The sequence below is a fragment of the Mauremys mutica genome, chromosome 2 (genome assembly GCF_020497125.1).
Source record: "Mauremys mutica isolate MM-2020 ecotype Southern chromosome 2, ASM2049712v1, whole genome shotgun sequence".
Taxonomy (NCBI): Eukaryota; Metazoa; Chordata; order Testudines; family Geoemydidae; genus Mauremys; species Mauremys mutica.
This window is the reverse complement of record NC_059073.1, coordinates 85,407,014-85,429,437: the sequence shown is the minus strand read 5'-3', so window position 1 is coordinate 85,429,437 and position 22,424 is coordinate 85,407,014. Positions and strand designations below refer to the sequence as shown.

General features: G+C 43.3%; 1 long non-coding RNA gene across 1 annotated transcript; it reads left to right on the top strand.

Annotated features, from left to right (window-relative positions):
- Positions 1-3,021: 3,021 nt before the first annotated feature.
- Positions 3,022-20,749, top strand: LOC123362646. Its single transcript, XR_006576505.1, has 3 exons — positions 3,022-3,167; positions 18,475-18,477; positions 20,738-20,749. It is a non-coding gene; the product is annotated as an uncharacterized LOC123362646 (long non-coding RNA).
- The last annotated feature ends 1,675 nt before the right edge of the window (positions 20,750-22,424 follow it).

Below are 22,424 nucleotides of genomic sequence, written 5' to 3'. Positions count from 1 at the left end.
CTGAAGGAAAAAGCAAGTGATTTAAGGGAGGAGCATGTGATTTTTAAGGGAAAGTGAAAAGTTAACTCTTTAGTTGCTGGAGGGAACAGCAGTTGAACTTTGTAAAAATGCTAAAGAGAAGTTTTTGGTGTCTTTGAAATGTTTGTAAATAAATTCAGGCAAAGAAAATATGGGGTAATTCTCCTGAATTAACAAGAGTATTCGTATATTTTAAGTAATGATTGACTGCCCAGAAGGGGGTAGACTTTTGCTTTGTCTTTCAGATAATCAAAGAAAACTAATGCCAGCTGAACAGCATTCAACATATCATGCATTTACTGACAGAGTAACAATTATGTTTTGTGTTCTATGTTCTGTCTTGTGGTGTCTGTCTCAAGTGGCCAGAATTGTTGTGTTTAATATTTTTATGGGATGATCTAATTTAAAATCAAGTGGCAGTGTTAAATTGAAATGCAGATACTTGTTTTGTTCAATTTAGAATACAAAGTGTTTGGATATATCAGAAAAATGTGATATACTAAAGTCTAATACATTTTCCTAAGTAAGAGAAAGAAACTTTATTAGCCAAATCTTTTAATTGAGAATTGTTATTAAAATTTGCATACTAACAGTCTTTGAAAGCAAGGACATGGAAAGTTAACCCACTCCCCATATTGTACATGGGATCCTTCTGGCTACCTCAGACTTCTAGCCAGAGGGCTGGGATGGTGGAAAGCTATTGGACTAGAGGTTATATTAAGTGAACTCATCAAAGTGGGTGTGCTTGTCCTGGCCTGTTGTTCTAAAGCTCTGTAATAAGGTTATTTTATTAAAAGGGTATATGTGGCATACATTAAATAAGACTAATGTACTGTGTATGTGTTTATTGTTAACAAAAGGTGTATAAGTAAAAGTTTCCTTTATAGGTTAAAGAAAAAAATGGGAAAAGGAAAAAGAATGAGTTAACTGAAGAAAAAAATAATAGCTAACATGCTAAAATAAACTGGCCAAGATTTGTGCTGAGACAAACTTAAAGTGGCCAGATGCCCTTCCTTTGGCACTAATAAGTATAAGAACCATTACTTGGCTAAAAACCAGAAAAAGGGGGGACTTAAATTTGCCCATGCAACTATAAAATTTGTAAAATCTGCAAAGACACTAATGCAATGTGTTAGGTTTTTTTTCTCACAGGTAAAGAAGAAACAACCCAAAGATCCTAGCAGCCCTACCATTCCTAGGAACCAGAAGACTGGGTCTACATAAAGATCCATCAACGAAAGACTGCCTTGGCTCCACGCTGGAAAGGCCCTTTCCAAGTCCTCCTGTCTACCAACACTGCTGTGAAGTGCCAAAGACTGACTGCTTGGACCCAGGATTCTCACTGCAAAAAGACCCCTCCACATCAGAAGAATTTTCCTATTGATGATTAGCCTATTCTTTCTTCTAGTTCTACTGTGCTTCTGGACAGCTTCTGGACAACCTTTCCCTTGTCCACTGACAGACCAACTGTGCCTTTAGACTTTTATAGAAAAAGCACAGCTATTACAGGGTGATATGTGCTGGAAACCTCTCCCCTGTAGGATGCTAAACCACAATTGTTTTGGGAAAGAAGAAGAAACACTCACTCCACTGACATTGCCAAAGTCCAGGAATTCCTGACTAAAAGGACATTGAGAACTGACCCTGGTGAAGAAACAAAGAATTGTACACTGGCAAGAAAGAAATTTATGGGACCCATGATTGGGAATGTGGTGTTAATTGACTTTGGGGGTTTAATCTACAGGCTGTGCCCTGTGTTTTGGATAAATCCTTCAGTATGTATTGCCCTCCTAATTGGATTTTAAATGACATTGCCCTTATCAAGTTTTCAAATCACTTCTACATACCCAGATTGCTCACAAGGGGATGCCATTAGATTAGCACAACAGAGGGCCTGGGTTATTTCCTCTGGAAAGAAAGAGAATTGAGCAGATCCCTGTGGGCTAGGGCCAATATCTTAAAAGACAAGAACATAATAAGAAATTGGGCCAACTAGAAAAGGCTACTAGCCTTATTTTTGAAACTCAGCTATCTTAAATACAGGCTGGAGTTGGTGAGTTACATGTCATTTCAGCCCTTAGTTCTATAACCCAGAAGTTACTGACAGAGATGGTATTGCATATCACTGAGGCTGGGAAGGTATTGCAGTGGGATCTAGACCAGACTTGGCCCACTGCCCTTACAGATGCATCAGGAGTACCATCTGATCTGTGGTCATGAAGACATACTTGGACACTTTCTGGATGGAAGTGGGGACATTCACAGTGCTCCTTCCAAGCATATGGACCGGTTAGGGTGGGTGTGGTTCCCACATACCGAATCCTGCTGGGTCCATGGGGAGCATGCATATGGGACTGAATTATTCACCAAGACATCTGGGAAATTAAACCACTTGGTATACCTACCTGATTTATAGTCAGTGTCCCAATCCCTTAGTTGTTAAATGGACATTCCACGCTTTTGCCCATGCATTCATTCCTGGGTTGGGGGTAACTAAGCTCAAAAGAGCAGTTGTACATATATCTGTAAAGCTTCATTGTTTTTTTGTTTTTAAAGTTTGAGAAAACTCGCCAAAAGTTTGTTGAGTATTCTCAAAGGGGGGAATTGTTGGTGCCACTAGGCCTGAGTAAACCAAAGTTGTGACTTTGGGCCTGAAGTGAACCAAAGTTCTTACATGCTGTGAACTTTAACCAGCCTAAGATGCTAACAGACTGCAAGCAAAATGTGTAGCTGTCAGCAATCTCCGCTTGCAAATGTAGGAGTTTGAAACAGCAGAAGCGGCGGGGAGGAGGGGGAGAGGGGGAAGGAAAATCTGTATGCGTTTGTTCTGTGAAGGCCATAGATAAGCTTGTGCATGAGAACCTTTTCTAACACGCTGAAATGTAATACCTAATGTAGCTGCTGCTGGGAAGGGAGGGGTGAGGGGGAAAACCGAACAAAAGGCTTACACAAACAAGTGGGGTATAAATGCTGGGACCCCGCCTGCGCGCGGGTGTGCAGGATTTGAGAATGCTATTCTCCCTGACACCTTATTTGGGGCTCAAATAAACCTGGTTTTGCTTCTCCACCCTGGTGTGATAATTAGTGCGACGCACACCGGGCAACGAATCCCGCTGTTGCTCCGCCTTGGGCTCTTTGAGTCGGCAACAGTTTCTAAGAAAGATGTATACAAACTGCGTAGTGTGTGACGTGAATTGAAATTGTGGTAGCAGCCTGGACCTGGCCAGCATGAGCAAGGAGCTGTTACATGCCTAATAAAGTAACCTGATGATGATTTGGAGTTGAACTGAGGTTTTATGGATCCCAGAAAACTGGATGAAGTGCTCTTCCAGAACTGGATGAGGCGTTCTGGATAAGCCAAATGGAAAGGTCTTGGAGGGAATCCCAACACTATATGAAACAGAAAAGGATAAAACTGTGGGTTGGTTTGGAGCTTTTAGGTTTCATCAGTTGGGGATTTTGTTTTCCAAAATCAAAATAAATGTGAGGTAGTTCAAATCTAGATCCCATTTTATCCAAACCCTGAAAGTTTTGAAAGGGAATAAGTGGATGAAAATCCCAGTTTTGTCTTATTAGTTTAAATCAACTCTCTTGCTGTGTGGGTTAACAATTTTGAATAAGGGAGAAAGTATGCCAGGCAGAATGTTTCACTGAAATGTCATTAGAAGTTCTTTACTTATTTAGCAGACATTATTACTGAGTCTCAGAGTACATGCAGAATTTGGCACTTCATATATGAGAAGAGGCTAAAAATATAACAATTCAAGCAGAACAGCTGTTTTATCCAGCCCAGACCTTGAATGAAGTCCATGATGGTGGGGAAAACACTGCAATTGAAAACCTATTTAAGTCTTCAAGTCTGACTGCAGTTGTATGTTTTAGAGTATAGTTACGATAGTTTAAGAGAAACTGGGCCGAGCACACAGCTCACTGGCAAGAGAAAACCATCTGTACAGCATCACTTGTGGTTGCTTCAACTTTGTGGGTACAGTATATTGAAATTATATAGTAGTATATTTTTTCTTCATTTACCATCACAAACAACAAAAGCATGTGTATTGCATTTTCCACAACTATGCAAAAATTGGCACCATGGTCAAGGATACTGATACATGTTTTGATTTGCTGGTTTCCTTCTACTTTGGGGGCTACTGAACTGCTTACCCTGTAATCAAGCTAACCAAGATAAACACTGAAACAATATATGGCCTGTGAAACCAGACCAAAAGCCAGGAATATTTCCAGTGCTCTGTATAAATAAATAGCGAGTGAAAATGAGTGTTCATGGTGTAAGAGGCTGGACAAACCAGTCTTGCAATTTCTAAATCTCCTCCAGTGCTCCTGTTCCTGCAAGTCGTGCTGCGTGTGTGCCATAGGAATCATGAGGAATGCTAGTCTAGGCAGAGGGCCAGCACGAGGACACTCAAGTCCCCAGGCCAGTTGAGAGAAATTTGGGGCCCTAGTACATCATGTTCTCTGGGGACCCACCTCCTCCCATTTCACCACAGTTACAGATGGTTTGGGGGCCCTGTGCAGTTCCGGGGCCCAATACAATTGTCTCCCCGGTCCCTCCTCTCATCAGCTCTGCACATCCCACTTAAACAGTATTGTGAGTGTTTAGCTTGAGTAGCGCCTAGGTCTTGTGATGGCCTTCTGCAAAGGGATGAATTTCAACTTGCAATCTGCTGAATGCTCCTAGAGGGTGCTGAGTGCCCTCCATTCCCACTGACCTCAGCGAGAGTTGTGTCAGCAGCTCCCAAGAGCCTGCTGCATACAAAGCACCTTGTGGGGTCAGGCCCCAACTAATCTTAAAGTGTATTTAGCTAAGAAAGGAATGAAGAAAATGAGTGAAGGATCTGAACCGTGGATTTAACTAATTCTTTGGCTATTAACTAAGGAATAACACAGACTTTGTGGCCAATGGGATTCATTAAACAAAATCACAATACTGTTGTTTAATCGTTAAGTGTTCACAGTGTGTTCAGTGCTGTACAGAATACCACATGAGATAACTAAGCCTGATATTTTTTTCCTCTCACATCAGTGCATATCTAAAGTGACTCCATGAAAGTAGGAGGAGATACAATGGCATCAAACTGACGTGCAGGCAAAATCAGGGCCACTCTCTGCTCTGAGGTAATTACAGTCTGAGAAGACAAACCTAGACAAAAAATATATCAACCACAGGGTGGAGTCACTGTCGAGTCTTTGTTCTGGTTTATTTATACAGTGATCAGACTCTAGTACAATGGCATGAATAGTTTATACGCTAAAAAATCAATGTGGTTTTCAGTTGTTCTATATACAAAACTTTACTTAAAAGACTGGTAAATCTGCTCCTAATTCCACAGTCAATGTAGCATGCCAAATTAGTATAGGAATCAACTGGAGTCCAAAAGCTCTTTAGTACAAGATTGTCTCAGTTATGAAACCAGTTCAATGCATGTAACAACTGGCTGTGATTCTAGCATTTGCTACATAAGTGATTGGTTTGTCACTAGTCTGGCACCAATATAGTAACCTGGTGGTGGGCTACTTTGTGCTAAGAGCACATTGCCCATGGTAAGGGGGAATGCAGACCTAAACTGTGGCGGAGTGGAAAGTGTCACACTGTCTGAAGTGGTCGGTGACCGTGCGTGCCAACCTCAGAGCAGAATGTCAAAAGCAGGGCAGACATCCCAAACTGGGGGTGTGTTCTATCATTAGATTTCACCAACCCAGTAACCAATGTGAACTCCTCAAGCACCAGACAGTCACAGACAGTCCCCTTAGGCCAGGGGTCGGCAACCGGTGGCTCGCGGCTCGCCAGGGTAAGCACCCTGGCGGGCCGGCCCGGTTTGTTTATCTGCTGCGTCGGCAAGTTCGGCCGATTGCGGCTCCCACTGGCCGCGGTTCGCGGTCCCAGGCCAATGCGGGAGGCAGGAAGCGGCGCGAGCCGAGGGATGTTCTGGCCGCGGCTTCCTGCCTCCCGCATTGGCTTGGGACCGCGAACCGCGGCCAGTGGGAACTTTGCCGACGCAGCAGATAAACAAACTGGGCCAGCCCGCCAGGGTGCTTACCCTGGCGAGCCGCGGGCCACCGGTTGCCGACCCCTGCCTTAGGCACTCCAGTCTATTTTGCTACCCGGGGAAGCTGGACTTAGTGATAAATTGTCAAGTTTACCAAAGATCACAAAGTATTCAGGTTGCTTCTAGTCCAAGAGACCAGTCACTTACCCCAGATACGTTTGTACCTCAGAGCTCACCAAAGACAATGCTTGTAGCCAATCCTATAGTAAACTAAGGATTTATTAATGAGGAAAAAGAAATGAGACAGTTTTTTACAGGTTACAGCAGGCAGCATTTATACACAAATGAATAACAATCTATGGTTCCAAAAGGTGACAGAGTTTGTAGTAATCAATCAGCTCTGAATTTCTCTTAGAGCTAACCCAGGTTGACCCTGGGGCACTCTGCTTTTGTTTCCTAGCTCCAGCCCTGTGAGAGGGAGATGAAGAATTTCATGGCAGCTGTCCTTTTTTCAGAATTCAAGCTGATGGGATGAGCTTCCTTGCACGTAGCATCTTCATGGGTGAGAGAGGGCTGTTAGCCCGGTTTCTGTAGTTTGATGCTTCACAATGGCCCACTTAGTTTTTATAATCCTGCTTGATGGGAGGAGAAACCACTCCTGACGCCTGGGCTCACAAGTTCAGAGCAGGTATTTTTACAGTTATAAAGCAAAACTTCCATATTACCTTATAGCATGGGATACAGACATTACAAGTAAGATTAATGCATGCAGCAATTTACAAGCATTTTATAGAGTCTAAACACTAAACACCTCTTTACAAGTCTAACGCCAATCTTGAACAGTATTAACATTTAGGTGAGCTGGTCTGGCTTCCAGCTATGAATTTGTCAGTGCTCAGCTGACATGTATAGCCTTGGCAAGAGCTGGCACCTGTCTATTAGCAATACAGGAAGTACAAAGAGTAACATCCCTTCAAAAGGTGCAGTATCCTCCCCTACTATGCAGCTGGTCAGCAGAAAGGAATGGGGCCATAGCTGCACCAATTCCCTACCTTTTGTTGCCCCATTCTGGTGAGCTGTTTCTGGGGAGTTGCATCTTGTTAACGGGCCCTGTACTCCACTACCACAGGGGCTGTGATTCTGGCCAGAATTACAACAAAAAAGCTTCAAAAACAGACTCCAACGAGAGACTGCTGAATTGGAATTAATTTGCAAATTGGACACCATTACATTAGGCTTGAATAAAGACTGGGAGTGGATGGGACATTACACAAGGTAAAACTATTTCCCCATGCTTATTTCCCCCCCCCCCTTCCCGGCCACACACACACACACAGTTCCTCACATCTCCTTGTCAATTGCTGGAAATGGGCCATTTTCATTACCACTACAAACAGTTCTTTTTCTCTCCGGCTGATAATTCACCTTAACTGATCACTCTCCTTATAGTGTGTATGGTAACACCCATTGTTCCATGTTCTCTGTATGTGTGTGTATATATATATATATATAATATAAATAAAATCTTCCTACTATATTTTCCACTGCATGCATCCGAAGAAGTGAGCTGTAGCCCATGAAAGCTTATGCTCAAATAAATTTGTTAGTCTCTAAGGTGCCACAAGTACTCCTGTTCTTTTTACAGAGGAGGAGGTGGAAAGTGGAGGCTCCTTATTTCCTTCCTGCCCACACTGTGCAGCCATATGAGAATTAGCCAGAGTCTGGCCCTGCATAAAGAGATAGTACACAGAGGAGTGATTCAGCACTCACTTAAAAATGGTACATGCATGTTATTTATGGCCTATACAAGTGAAATGAGTCAGTGGTTTCAGTTCACTTCCCAATGTCCACATCACAAACACCAGCAATGAAAAATGACACCGTTTTGTCAGTCTCAGCATAGACCAGACATGGGGACTGAACAGGCTAGAGCTGGTTCCTCTAGGTAAGGAATGAGACAATTTAGCTGGACTGTGAGGGGAAGCTTGCACTGCCACGGCTTGTGTTGGACCCAGATTGTGACTAATCAGAGGGCTCCAGGGTTTTCAGCTGTGAACACAGCACCTTTCACCAGCGCGGAACAGACACGTTAAAAAAAAAAAAAGGTTAATTTGCATATTTTAGGATTTAGATGTATATGAATTTCACAAGCCTATCTTCCCTGCAGTTAATGGGAGTGACATACATGAATGCGAGAAGAAGATAGTGGTAGGGTGACATATAAGCTTTAAACAGGTCACTGTGTTGTATTGAGGTAGAAGCGTGAGCGCTAGCTCAAAGATGCCCTGCGTGGGTGTGCAAAGAGGAAGCACGTGGATGCAGGAAGCCCTTTCTTGCCCTTCTACACCAGTTCAGTGGCCAACAGGTAGCTGGTGCTTGCACTTCCTGAGTGCAAGAGTCAGGCTAGCAGTCAGAGACACTGTGCACATCAAAGGGCATGGCCCTGCTCTCCTGGCCTCTATTGGGTGGTTAATGTGCTTAGGACACATTAGAAGGAGCAATCGTTAAATGTGCAGGAGGGCAGGGATTGCAATTGTGATGGCCCTTGGGGAAGGGGCACAAGGGGGAAGATTCTTTGTGTCCTCCTCCACCTTAGAACAAGGATTGAGTCTTCAGCACGTCTATGATGCTTTGCAGCTACAAATTCCTTAGAAATATTCATTAATCAATGCTATTGAGTGATGGGCCTTAGTCACAAAGTTTAGACACAAAAATCTGATCTGAACCAGAAGTTCCAGGGTGTTGGGATTCTGCATTCCTGCTCAGCCCATTTCAAAGTGAGACCCACAGCAGGGAGATAAACCTGTTGCTGAAATTATCCAGCTGTCTGCTTGCAGCAGCAAACACAACATTACCACATCCGCTGGGAACTTTTTCTCCCTGTAGCCTTGTGCAATATAATTTCTCTCACTTTCTGTAAACTTACTGCAAAACAACTCTGGCTAAAATGGGAAAACTGAACAATGTACTGATCCGATAATAGACCATTGTCACATCTGAAAGGACCTTACAGAATGTCATTGTGGCTTAGGGAACACCATCTGGAGGCAGATGTTTGTGATGGGGTTCCCAGAGTACAACCTGGAATTGGGGTACGGCTGTCCTTTAACTCTCCAGCCTGGCTGTCTCTCAAAATGCTTTGCTAGTGGCAAGCAGCAAACCCCTCTAGGTGCTGTTATCACTCAGCACAATGGCATGTGGAGCCTCACACCCAGCTAGATTGTATGAATGCTCCCAGAGCCACTCACGAATCACACAGAGAAAGGCACCAGCCAATTCTGGCTCCCCAGGCTTGCCCCCTAGCGCTATACTGCCTTTCCCTGGTCAGAAGCCTGACCAGTATAAGTTTATCACACAGTCCACCCCTCCCTCAATGTGGAGAGGACATACACTAGCCTCTGTAACCTGAGCTGAGATTTCCCAAGTACATCAAGCAAAGCACACTGTTTTAGGTAAAATATAAAACAAATTTATTAACTACAGAAAGACAGATTTTATGTGATTATAAGTGGTAGGCATATAAGGTCAGAAATAGTTACCAAAGAAAATAAAAGCTAAGCACGCCATCTAAATTTTAAACCTTATTACACTAGGATAATGGACTTAAGCCCACGCCTCATGGAATGCTTGTGGGAGGGTGATTCTGTGCCAGGCAATGCTGGCTGGCTGTCCACCAGGGTCTGCAGAGGGACTCTACCTTCCTGCTTCTGTTCCTGCAGTTCAATCAGCTGCCTCGACATGGCTGCTTTTCCCCTCATAATCCAAAGCATCTCATCCTGCGCCGCACGCTCTTGCTCATTGGAAGCTTTCCAGCTCTCCATGTCCATGTCTAACTTCTCGGATAGTGAAATCCTCCACACTTTCAGCTCCGGTTCAGCTGTTCCGGAGGCATTCATTATCTCAGTGAACACGTCCTTCCCCATTCTCTTTCTCCTCCTTCGAATCACCGAAAGTCTGCTTTCAGGTGTTGATGACACACTGAAGGACACATTTCCAGCTGTCAGTCAGGGAAAAAAATAAAGGAGCCATTGTACATGAATAAAATGTTTCCATAGCAAGGCCGTTTTCATAAAAAAAACAACACCCTTATTACACTAGGTGCAAGCCATAACATAATCAGAATCTGTAACCATTCACTGCGCGCACCACTTTGCTGCTCCAGCCATGGTAAGTAGCGCCCCCCCCCCCCGCCTCAGGTCATGGGTGACCACACTGTGAAGTTTATGGCAGGCTCATGTCGGGAGCACAGGTAGCTAGTCGAACAATGGCCCTTCCCCATAGCACCACGGGAAGCTGTTTACGAACAGGGTGCGGGAGGGGGGATGTTTTTACTCCCAAATTGAGGAATCTCACATGTGGGGCCCCAGTCCCCTATCAGCCAACTCCTTGCCAACCCATGCCGAGCACAGTAAAGGCACATTAGCGGCTGCGTGGGTTGGCGATCCAGAATGTGGGGGGTTGGAGGGGTCTACATGCCCTTTTTTTCCATGTCAGAACACTTTTAATGAGAACTTCCCCCATTTCCCCTAGGCGACCCTATATGATATCAGTCTCCTGAGGGTAACAGAGGCGGAAAGGAAGGAGATGCTGCAAGCATCTGGGTATAGACCCGGTCCTTATGCTGCTAGGCTGTGTACTGCAATGATGCCAGCAGAATTAATTCAGGAGTTGCATGGGAAAGTGTCCTACCATGGTAGAAGAAATAAGACTTCCCTGCCCAGAAACCTTCTGCAAAGGACTGAAGAGTACCTCCATGAAAGTTTCCTAGAGATATCCATGGAGGATCCCCCCGTTCACATAAAGAGTCTTTTCCGGGGGCCATCTGCATAGCTGGAGTGCCCTCTTGTAAGCAGAGAACCACAACTTTTTCTTCACAGGAAACATGTAATACCACCAAACGTGTGTGCCCACTAAAGTTTAACTGGACTTTCATTGTAATTGTATACTTACCAGAGGTGCCTTCCCTGGCATCATGGTTGGCCACCGTGATGTCCTGCGACCCACCAGGATCCAGGGTTAAAAATATTTCCTGTCTCTTGGGGAGATTGGATCCACTGCTTGCCTATCTCCCATCCTCCTCCTCTTCCTCATCCACCATATCATCCTCCTTGTTGTCCCTAGAATCACACACCTCTCAGATATCCACATTGCTTGTGGGGGTACTGGTAGGGTCACTCCCGAGAATCACATGCAGCTCTTTGTAGAACCGGCATGTGTGGGGTTCAGCACCAGAATGACTGTTCGCCTCCCTTGCCTTCCGCTACGCTTGGCGAAGTTCTTTTATTTTCCCTCCTGTAGTCCCAATCCACAAGCGATTTTTGCATAGATATCAGCATTTCTTCTGCTGGATCGGAGCTCTGCCTGCAGACTCTTCTCCCCACACAGTGATGAGATACATCCTGTGCAGACCAGGCTGGAAAGTGTTTGCGGTGTGTAGTCTCCATTATTGTCTGTGCTCAGCTGGCATGCTCCCAATGCTGATCAAACAAGAAATGGGAAATCAAAAGTTCCTGGGGTTTTAGCAGGGGAGGGGCTGTTTCCTGAGTACCTGGCTGCAGTGCAGCAGAGTTGAGAATGATCTCCTGAGCAGTCACAGATGAGCATTGTGGGAAACCACTGGAGGCCAATAAAGTCAAATTACACAACGCTGCGTCTTCACTACCTTGTAGTCGGCCCATGAAAATTGAACTAAGCACTAAGCCTCTCGCAGAGGTGGATTACAGAAGTCAACATCAGAGGTGACTTAGGTCAACGTAAAGGACCCGATAGTGTAGACACATACATTAACAGGTCGACTTAAGGTGGCTTCCTATGACCTAACTCTGATGTAGACCAGGCTAGAAAGAGAAACACAATAGCTTTGGGGCTAATTCTGTTTTCCTTATTCTGATAGGATTCCTTGTTCAGCATTTGAAAAGAATGACTATGAGCCTTTATCATGGTCACATGACTCCTCAAGCTATGACAATATGAGTAATTGTATTAGGAATAAGCATTATGAGACAACACAAAACACAAGCCCTGGGTTAATTTCAAGGCTGTGGTATCATCCCAACTCTTCCAAAAGAACAAGTTGTGCACCCATATGCTATTTATACTTCAATAGACGATCTATACTCCCGTAGATAGAGAGACAATTGTATTAAAAGAATGTTGCAAACAAGAAAGCCACATGGGAGTTTGTTTCATGCTGAGGCATATTGATGTTGCAGGGATTTTAAAGTGATTGGATACTCTGAGCTAATAGGAGTGACTAATTTCCTTTTCAGTGAATCCACATATGCTAGGCATTCATGTTCTGAAAAGCAGCCAAAACATTCTTACAGGCTTGAAGTTGATATAAATAAAATGTAATAGAAAGCCCCGATAGCAAAGTTTATCAATGACACATGCTTTAGTCATAATTTACACAAGGACACAGCAGGATTTTCCATTTTTGTGTTCAACTGACTTTTAAGGAATCTCATCAGCTGCCATAAAATGGATATTTCCAACCGCAGTGAGACAAACAAGAGACCCCATGCACAAATAGCCCAGAATGATGAGCATTATTGTTGTTATTTGTATTGCAGCAGCACCAAAATGAGGAGCCTGGCCCCAAGGTGCTATACATACACCAGCTTTGGCCTGGAGAGCTTACAGTCTTTCAAAAATAAAAAGCAGATGAAGGGTGGAAGAAAGGAATACAACATACCAGCAAAGTGGTCAGGATGACAGTAGGCAAATGGCTTGTTAATTCCACACTCCCCATCAACCAACTTTATTTTTATTTTAATATAAATTTGGCCATAGATTTTTCCTATTTTTACTAATATATTTAATCATGGCATAGTTATATTATTTTAGGCCTAGTCTTTTCCTACTTGTTTAAAAGTTTTTATATTTAATGCCTGCCTGTTCCATGCTTTTCTTACATTTTTCCCCTACCCTTTTTCTATTTTAATATATATTTGATACTTCACAGTATTTTCTTTCTTTCTTTCTTTCTTTCATCCTTGACAGTTTTTCCACATAAGCATCACCTCTAGTGAAGAACATGGCAGCAATTTAACAGCCAATAGTAATTCTACACAACAATTTAGGACAGGAAGACAAGAACACCAGTTGCAACACCAGGAGGAACTGAGGTAGGCAGAATCTCATTGCCCAAAATAGAAATTGCCCAGACAACAAAACTGACACCATTACTTTTCTGAAAACTGCTAGGGGATTTCCAGGGGCAGCAAGTGGTCTGGAACTTATGTTCATCATTAACCAACCTAACATCATATAGATCCACTGGGACAGTATTGATTGAGAAGGAATCATCACTTCCTGCAGCATTGTGGATTTTCCTTTGGAGTCTTCCATCCAGCGTCAGACTTGCCCAGGATGTTTGGGATAGGATCCTCTCTCTCTGTTCTTACCTTCTCTTTGAATCCTTTCACTGGCTGCCACTCACCTTGCATGGCAAGTTCAAGTTCCTCATCCACATCTTCAAGGCCCTATGTAATTCTGACCCTTTCTACACCTCAGTTCTCATTTCTGCCTCACTTTCTCCCTCCCTACTACTCCCTTTTGCTCAGCTGAGTCTTCCTTCTTAGGGCCGGCGGCCCTAGACCAAATGGCGCCCCAGGCAAGAAGCGTCTTCAGTGCCCTTCCCCCCCCCCATTTGTTAAACTTTTGAATATCTTATTTTTTTATTGCATTTGTAGCCCATTTCACCACTTTGATGCACAATTTGCATGCATGATTTATCCCTGTCATATAAGACAATAAATTTGTATGCTATGATCTGTAAATCTGTATTTAAACATGCCATTTATAAGCAAATAAAAAAATTGTTTCCGCTAAGCTTATAGAAACTTTTTAATTTTAAGAGTAACTGAAGTGTGCTAAGATCAAGAAATTGAACTGTCCACCAATATGGGTGCACCAGTATTAAATAGTGTTACAGTAGGTGACAGCCTGTGAATGTTAACTCTAGTCTTTTAGTTCAAAAGGTCACTTTTCTCGCCTTTGCCCTCACGAACTGAATCACAGCATCAGAAAGATCCCTAGACCGGCCAATGGCATTTTCAAGCCATAAAATAGCAAGCAATGTCAGTCTCTCATCAGCCATCGTCAATCAAAGATATGTTTTAATGCGCCTGAGCTTCGAAAACCTGTGCTCACCACTCAGAACTGTGACCTGCAGTGTGAGCAGAATCCTCAAAGCTATCCACACATTAGGAAAAATATCCTTCAGCTCTGCATCGTTAATTAATTGGAGAACTTGGAGTGGAGAGTGCTTCCCATGTTGCAAAATGTGATGGATGGCTGTTGTCCAGTTCAAGGTCTTTATCATTTGTCCAAACCTTTCTTCGATGGATACTCAAGCAAAAACCCCTTCTTGAATTTTAATTCCAAGCTTCCCATCACCTCATCTCTGCTCTCATAACCAAATTGTCTCTTCTTCCAATGAATATGAGTTTCCTTGAAAACAGGCTCAACTCCTAAGTTTCCCACCATTTCTTTGGCAGCAGTGATGGCATCTTCAAATCTGTTGTCTCTGTAGGCCACAACAAAATCAAGGCAGCTTTTCATCAAAGTAGTGGCGGTCGCGATGTCCATCCACTGAGTTTGTAATGCCTTGCTTACAATGTTTACTTGGAACAGGATTTTGTGTCAAACCACAATTAAGACTAAAACTTTGAAATCTGTGATCTGGTTTGCCAGGCTTTGCGCCTCATGTCAGATTCCAGCCTTGGCTTTACACGGCTGCGCCAGTTCGATCAGGGCATCATAAACCTCAGTCATTTGGTACCTCACTGGCCTTACACTATCAATGCGGCTCCCCCAGCGAGTTTTATTTAGCAGCTTCATGGTCAGATTTGTAGCATTGTCCATGAGGATCTTCCACCTGAGAGTTGATGCTGAAAACATGACGTAACCTCCTTTGCAGTACTCTAAAGTGAGATAGTGAATCTAAAGAAGATGACGCTGCATCTGACCCAACTAGGTTGAGGGAATGACAGCCACAAGGCACGAAGAAAGCTCTTGGATTCAGAGCAAGGAACCTTGCCTGGATGCCACTGCTTCTTCCCGTCGTGTTCACAACATTGTTGTAGCCTTGGCTGCGGCAGTCCTGAATCTTTATTTTATTCTCATTCAAAAGGTTCATAAACAGTTCTTTTATGCTTTTATATGCATATTCTTCTTTCAGTAGAGTCATCCACAGACCAGAAACAGATAAAGTGTTCCTTCACTTGGATACAGCCATCCTTGTCATCAACAAATCTTACTGTAAATGACATCTTTTCACTGTGACTAATGTCGGGAGCGCAGTCCATTATTACGGTGTAGTACTTCACTTTGCCAAGCCGCATCAATATGTTATCAAGCACCTTCTGTGCCATAAGGTTAATCAATTTATTTTGAATTGTTTTGCTGAAGTAATGGTCCATAGCTTCTTTACAAACTAATCAATGTAAGTGCTCACACATGACATCATTAAATATGTTCTTTATTAGTCACTACTTAACATTCTTCAAGTCTTAAAACATAAGTACACTTACACAATAAAACATGGTTCACAATATCGCAGCTGGGCTCTCACTTCACTTCACTTTGTTCTTATATCTCACTGACTGACCGGCAACGCCCCACCCCTTATATACCCACAAGGACATTCTAGGAGGTTCAAGGAAAATGTAGTTCTCAGAAAGTTTGGAAGGTTCCACAAGATTCTACAAAGGTGCATAAAATTTTAGGAGGTTAGTTAAAAAGGAATCCACATAACGGAATACCTGAAATATCTTACTTCAAACATTCTATTTTCTCACTAACAATAAAAAGAGCACCCCCAAGCCCAGTGCCCCCCAAGCCTGGCACCCCAGGTGGTCACCTGGGTCAGTCGCCCCTAAATCTGGCCCTGTTTCCTCTTATCTGCCCTCTTTGTGTCCTTCTCTCACCAGTGGCACCAGAACTGGGGGGACAAAGGGGGCCATAACCCTCCTACTTTTTGAAAGTGTACGGGCCTGGCCCATCACTTTTCATGGGCGGACCCCATCCCCTTCCCCTTCTCTTCCCCCCAAGATCACTCCCCAGCCAGGCCAGCGTGGAGCCTGGTCAGGGAGCTCAATCAGTTGTGGGAGCCATGCAGACCTTCCACTCACCTGCGGTTTGGGGGGGCCTGCATTTGAGAGCAGCCCCACCCCGGCCCTTGTCCTCACCCTCTAGGCTACCTGCCAGGCCCAGGGCAAGTAGAGGTGGAGGGTCCACAAGCAGGGCCGGCTCTAGCTTTTTTGCCACCCCAAGCAAAAAAAAAACAAAAAAACACCGGAACAGCAAAGGGGTGTGTGGGGGGCGGGAAACCAACCTGCCGGCCGGCTGGAGCAGCAAAGAGGGGTGGAGTGGAACCAACCTACCTGACAGCCGGATGGAGCAGCAAAGGGGGAGGGGGCAGGAATTCCAGGAAACCTGCCAGCCGGTCGGAGCAATGAAGGGGGGGAGGGGTGTGAAACAAACCACCCAGCCAGCCGGAGTGGCAAAGGGAAGAAAAAACAAAAAACCAAAAAGAAAAAAAAATACCTGTGGGGCGATGGGAGCGCGAGTGCAGGGGGACTCCCAGCCCTGCAGACCCCGGGCAGCGGAGTGCACACCCCAGCTAGCGGGGGAGAGGGGGAGAGAGAGAAGGGGGCGACCAGGGCTTCCTTAAGCGAGGCGCTCGCCATGCGGCCCCTCCCGCCATGCCGCCTGCTGGGAGGGCTCCGCACCGCTCCGGGGGGCAGGCAGGGAGGGACGCGGGCTGCTGTGCCGGGCTTGCTGCAGAACTGGCACCGCTCCCAGCAGCTCCCCTCCTCTGCGCCGCCACCCCCTACAGGGCGGCAGGAGCAGCAAACCAAAAGAAAAAATCCTGCAGGGGCGGCAGAAGCGGCGAAGCGCAAAAAAAAAAAAAAGGATTGGGCGGAGTGCCGCCCCTTGGAATCTGCCGCTCCAAGCACCAGCTTGCTCGGCTGGTGCCTGGAGCTGGCCCTGTCCACAAGGCCGTGCCAGCTTCCGAATTTGGCCAGGGGTCATGGCCTCAGGGGAAGAGGAGGGGTGGGGCGGGGCCTCGACGGTGGGGGCAGGACCTTGGGGCAGGGTCCCTTGGCTCCATCAACAACTCCTCTTTGGGTCTTTTCTGTAGTATTTGTGTTTGAAATAGATTTTAAGTTTTTTGGAACATGCTCAAATTAATAATAATGATTAATAACAATAAATCAGCTCCAATAGCTCGGTCTACCAGAATCTAATATGAAAAAAAAATCTATCCACATTGGGCAGAGGTTTAGAATTATAGCACAAACACAAGGGCTGCATCTAGGAATTCATAGCAATAACTGATACAAAGGTAAAGGAAATAACCCCAAAAATTCACGGTATGGAAACATGGGGTCTGTGGTCTAAAAAATGTCTTGGTGTATGTAGCATTCTTTAATATCCCAGGAATTATAAGACATTCCTGAATAAAATGAAACTGCTCAATAATAATGCTAAACTTTTAAATCCGTATCAAATTGGCTGCCTAGAAGAACACGTTCAGAACAACTTGATTTTTCGGCTTTGATCAACTAGCTGATAAAATTTTGAACACGGACTATCTCTTAGGAGCCTGATCCAAGGCCCACTGAGATCAACTGAAAGACTCTCATCTCAGCAGCCTTAATTTACATGCCACCCTCATTTCCTTCTTCCACTTTCTGCCTTTTTTCCTGCGGGCCCCCTACTCCTGAAATGTCCTGCCTGACCCGTGTTGTGTGTTTCCACTTTTTGCTCCGAGTACTCAGCCCCCAGCATTCAGTCCCAAAGTGCTCAGCACCTTTCAAGATCCAGTCCCTGAGTAGCTAACGAGATTGCCTGTTTACACGCTCATTTGCAGGCCTGAGCCCAAAGATTATAAACTTGAAGGAAGGATCCGTGTCTCCTCTTTTTCTGTACAGCACTGAGCACATTGCAGGCACTCAACAAATAATAATAAATAATATTTTATGTCAGACAGAAGAAAATGCATAGAAAAAATGATACTTCTTTTTTCAGCATTTTTTCCATGACCAGTAATATAATGATTTGTCATTTAGGCAAAAGGTGTAATAGAATTACACTAATTCAGGGGGTCTCCTAGGACTTAACATAAATATTAAAAAGAAAATAAAAGCAGCTTATGAGAAGTGAGTTTGTCAACTTGTCACAAAAGCAAGGGCATTACATTTTGTCTTGTTGCCCAGAATTATCATCATTAATTGAAGTGTCTTAGTGCAAGAATTTCTAGTTGTGGTGCAATAACGAATTTCTCATAAATCTCCATTAAAAATATCTATACATTATTTACAAAAAGCGAACAGAATATATTGGTCAATATATCATTTCTTTCAATACTGTAATGTTCTAAAGATTGATCCTAAAAAAAACCACAAGATTTTCTACCAAGGAACAACATTCTTTTCAGTATGTTAATAGCATACAAATCTCCAGTATATCCTGTAATAAACTTATTTGCAGGGATTTTTTGGTGCATAGTCTGTCTCACTATTTCACAAAATGCCACATGGAAATCCAGGAGATAGTGTTCAGATTGCATGAAAATTTGATCCTAAGAGATTTCAAACTCCATATGGATAGTGCTTCATTATTAATGGCATCAGTAAATGTGACTCGGGTAGCTACAGAGAGCACACATAGAGAAGGACATATCCTTAGCCTGGTTTTTGGATTGTATTTGGCTTTCCAGATGTCAGTTTTGCAATTCTGCATACAATTATCAGGGAAGTCAGGCCTTTCCAGGAGGTCCATAAGAATGGCCATATTGGGTCAGACCAAAGGTCCATCTAGCCCAGTATCCTGTCTTCCCACAGTGGCCAATGCCAGGTGCCCCAGAGAGAATGAACCCAACAGGTAATCATCAAGTGATCCACCCCCTGTCACCCATTCCCAGCTTCTGGCAAACAGAGGCTAGGGACACCATCCCTGTCCATCCTGCTTAATAGCCATTGATGGACCTATCCTTCAAGAATGTATCTAGTTCTTTTTTTAACCCTGTTATAGTCTTGGCCTTCACAACATCCTCTGGCAAGGAGTTCCACAGGTTGACTTTGCGTTGTGTGAAAAAATACTTCCTTTTGTTTGTTTTAAATCTGCTGCCTATTAATTTCATTTGGTGACCCCTAGTTCTTGTGTTATGAGAAGGAGTAAATAACATTTCCTTATTTACTTTTTCCACACCAGTCATGATTTTATAAATGTCTATCATATCCCCCCTCACTTTTCTCTTTTCCAAGCTAAAAAAGCCCAGTCTTACTAATCTCTCCTCACATGGAAGCAGTTCCATGCCCCTAATCATTTTTGTTGCCCTTTTCTGAACCTTTTCCAATTCCAATATATCTTTTTTGAGATGGGGCAACCACATCTGCACGCAGTATTCAAGATGTGGGTGTACCACGGATTTGTATAGCGCCAATATGATATTTTCTGTCTTATTATCGATCCTTTTCTTAATGAGTCCCAACATTCTGTTCACCTTTTTGACTGCCACTGCATATTGAGTGGATGTTTTCAGAGAACTATTCACAATGACTCCAAGATCTCTTTCTTGAGTGGTAACAGCTAATTTAGACCCCATCATTTTATATCTTTAGTTGGGATTACGATTTCCAGTGTGCATTACTTTGCATTTATCAACATTGAATTTTATCTGCCATTTTGTTGCCCAGTCACCCAGTTTTGAGAGATCCTTTTGTAGCTCTTCGCAGTCTGCCTGGGACTTAACTATCTTGAGTAGTTTTGTATCATCTGCGAATTTTGCTACCTCACTGTTTACCCCTTTCTCCATATCATTTATGAATATGTTAAAAAAGACTGGGCCCAGTACAGATCCCTGGGGGACACCACTATTTACCTCTCTCCACTCTGAAAACTGACCATTTATTTCTACCCTTTGTTTCCAGTCTTTTAACCAGTTAGCAATCCATGAGAGGACCTTCCCTGTTATCCCATGACAGATTAAGAGCCTTAAGAGGCTGCAGTCTCCGGATCAGTTTTGGCATGACTCTTTATTGTACCAGTCTCACAATGGGTTAGTAGATCAGTGTTATTGTTTGCTGCCTGACTCCTGAGGAATGGGCAATGCCTCCACACCATGTCCTGGTTATAAGCAGCTGCTTGCGGGAGTTGGAGCAAGCCCTTCTATGTTAGTTAGCTCATCTTTGATCATTTTTACCCCTTTGTTTTTTCTTCCCCTTTGTGAGTACTTTTTTGTCTAGTCCACTTGGACCAGTTCTGTTAAAATACTTTGAAGTTTACATGTCATTCCAATTGTGTGTGATAGGTGCTATAAAAAATGAATAATTTAGTATTATTGTTGATGATTGCAATCAGCATGCCCTGCCTTGTACAGACATAAAAGGAAGACATGGTGTCTGCTTCAAGTAGTTTATGTTGTAAATCAGACAGACAGGACAATTCAGCCACACTACAATTCAGACACAATCATGCCAGGAAAAGTTCCAACCTCAAAGCAGTGCTGATATCCTTTTTTTCTTTTCTATCTACGCTAATTTATTGCTGGAAGACTTTGCAGAAGATGTACGTTTTAAACAGGGATTCAAATGAAGAGACAGTGGATGTTTGGTACACATAAGGGCAACAATAGGGAAATATATTAAAAAGCAGTTATAAATGCTGAAGATATAGATACACGCACACATGCATATAAGGCAAAGCTGCCTTTATTTAGGGATGGGAGAAGAGAAGCACAGAAAACAACTTCAAGTCCACTAGAGACCTCACTATGCAAATTTAATTTATCTGGGAAGCATTTATATGCTAGGCTGATAAGTATTATAGGAAACCCAAAGATAGAAAGTGAGACGTCAAGTCAAGTCGTTTTTTTTAATAGTAACTAATTTTTTCAAGAGCTATTTTTGTGCTCATCTGGCTTCTCCCTCCTGACTCCATACAAGTTATACTGTATATCTCAGCGTTCGTAACAAGTTAGAATGTCTGGCAGGATGCCATCAAGGTGACATTAAATACCAAGGGGAGTGTGGCTTGTGCTTCAAGGACACTAATTGTCTTAAAGATGCTCCAATTTGTGTAACTCCCCATGACCAGTTTAAACATACAAGGTAAGCTGTTTAAACTAGGCCAATGAAGTGATTTATTCATCTTACACACTGTCCATTCTAAGCAGGTGGATGTTGTGGGATCTAGTCTTTTTCAAACTAGTGGAGGGTTTCTTTGGGCAGGGAAGAAGGAGGCAGCAAAAAGTGAGAGAAGCTCAGTCAGTGGAACCATCAGGGAAAGGAAGAGAAGTAGCAGAGGCTGCTGGAAAACATCAGGGAAATAAGTTTTAAATGGTTTAAAATATACCATTGTCTGTACAAACGATAGCACAAGCTATACAGTTTGGGTTTGGAAAAGGATTTTGTCTAGACAAAAAGCATCTGGTGTAAGTGGAGTCCTTTGTAATTCAAGCTACCCAACTTATTAGGGTTACCAACCCTCCAGGATTATCCTGGAGTCTCCAAGAATTAAAGTTTAATTAAAAATTATGTCATGTGATGAAACCTCCAGGAATACATCCAACCAAAATTGACAACTCTACAACTTATTGATATCAGATAACATGATATCTAGTGTATCAATGATCCTCTAAACACACCAATGTTCTGAGATCTTGATTCTTTTTTAAGTGCTTTGGGCCATCTGGATTTTCAATTGTTTTCCAAACCATTGGAGGTGGGGAGGAAGCAGGGGAAAGTCGTTAAAAAATTATTGTTAAACACCTAGTGTTATTGGGGAGGATGATGAACGGACACTCTTAATTTAGCAATATATATTTTATCTTAAGAATTCTATCTTCCTGATGCCTCATAGAAAAGCAAATATCTTAAGCAGGAATTTTTTAAAGTAGAGTTTGTGTTACAGCCAAATAAGAACCATTTTAGTCATCTGCTTCTAAAAGTCACGTCCAACATGAGTGACAAGTATCTTAGCTGATTTTGATGGTATCTGCTTTGCAAAATGTAGGGAAATGATGAGCTATATCAGACATGAGGTTTTTTTTTATATTTTTAGTGGTTTCAGGTACATGCATTAATCAGAGATATGGCATAGCAGGGAGTCTCGATGAGGTACTTTCTGATTCTGTCATAATGATTGCTGCTGCTGCTGCTAGGACAACAGACTTGCAAGTCTTCCTGCTGAATGGAGGATCTTCTCTTCCCAAGGAGACTCTTGGTTTAATTAGCTGCTTTTGGGGTCATTTGGTCTGCAATTTGATTTCTGCTGTAGGTCAAAAAGGTAACCAGAGCCCAAACCAGTGCCCAAAGGGACCCCCAGCTCAAACTGGATAGCTGTGTTTGGGACTCTCATTTGAGTCTCTACTGTCTCCAGAAGTTC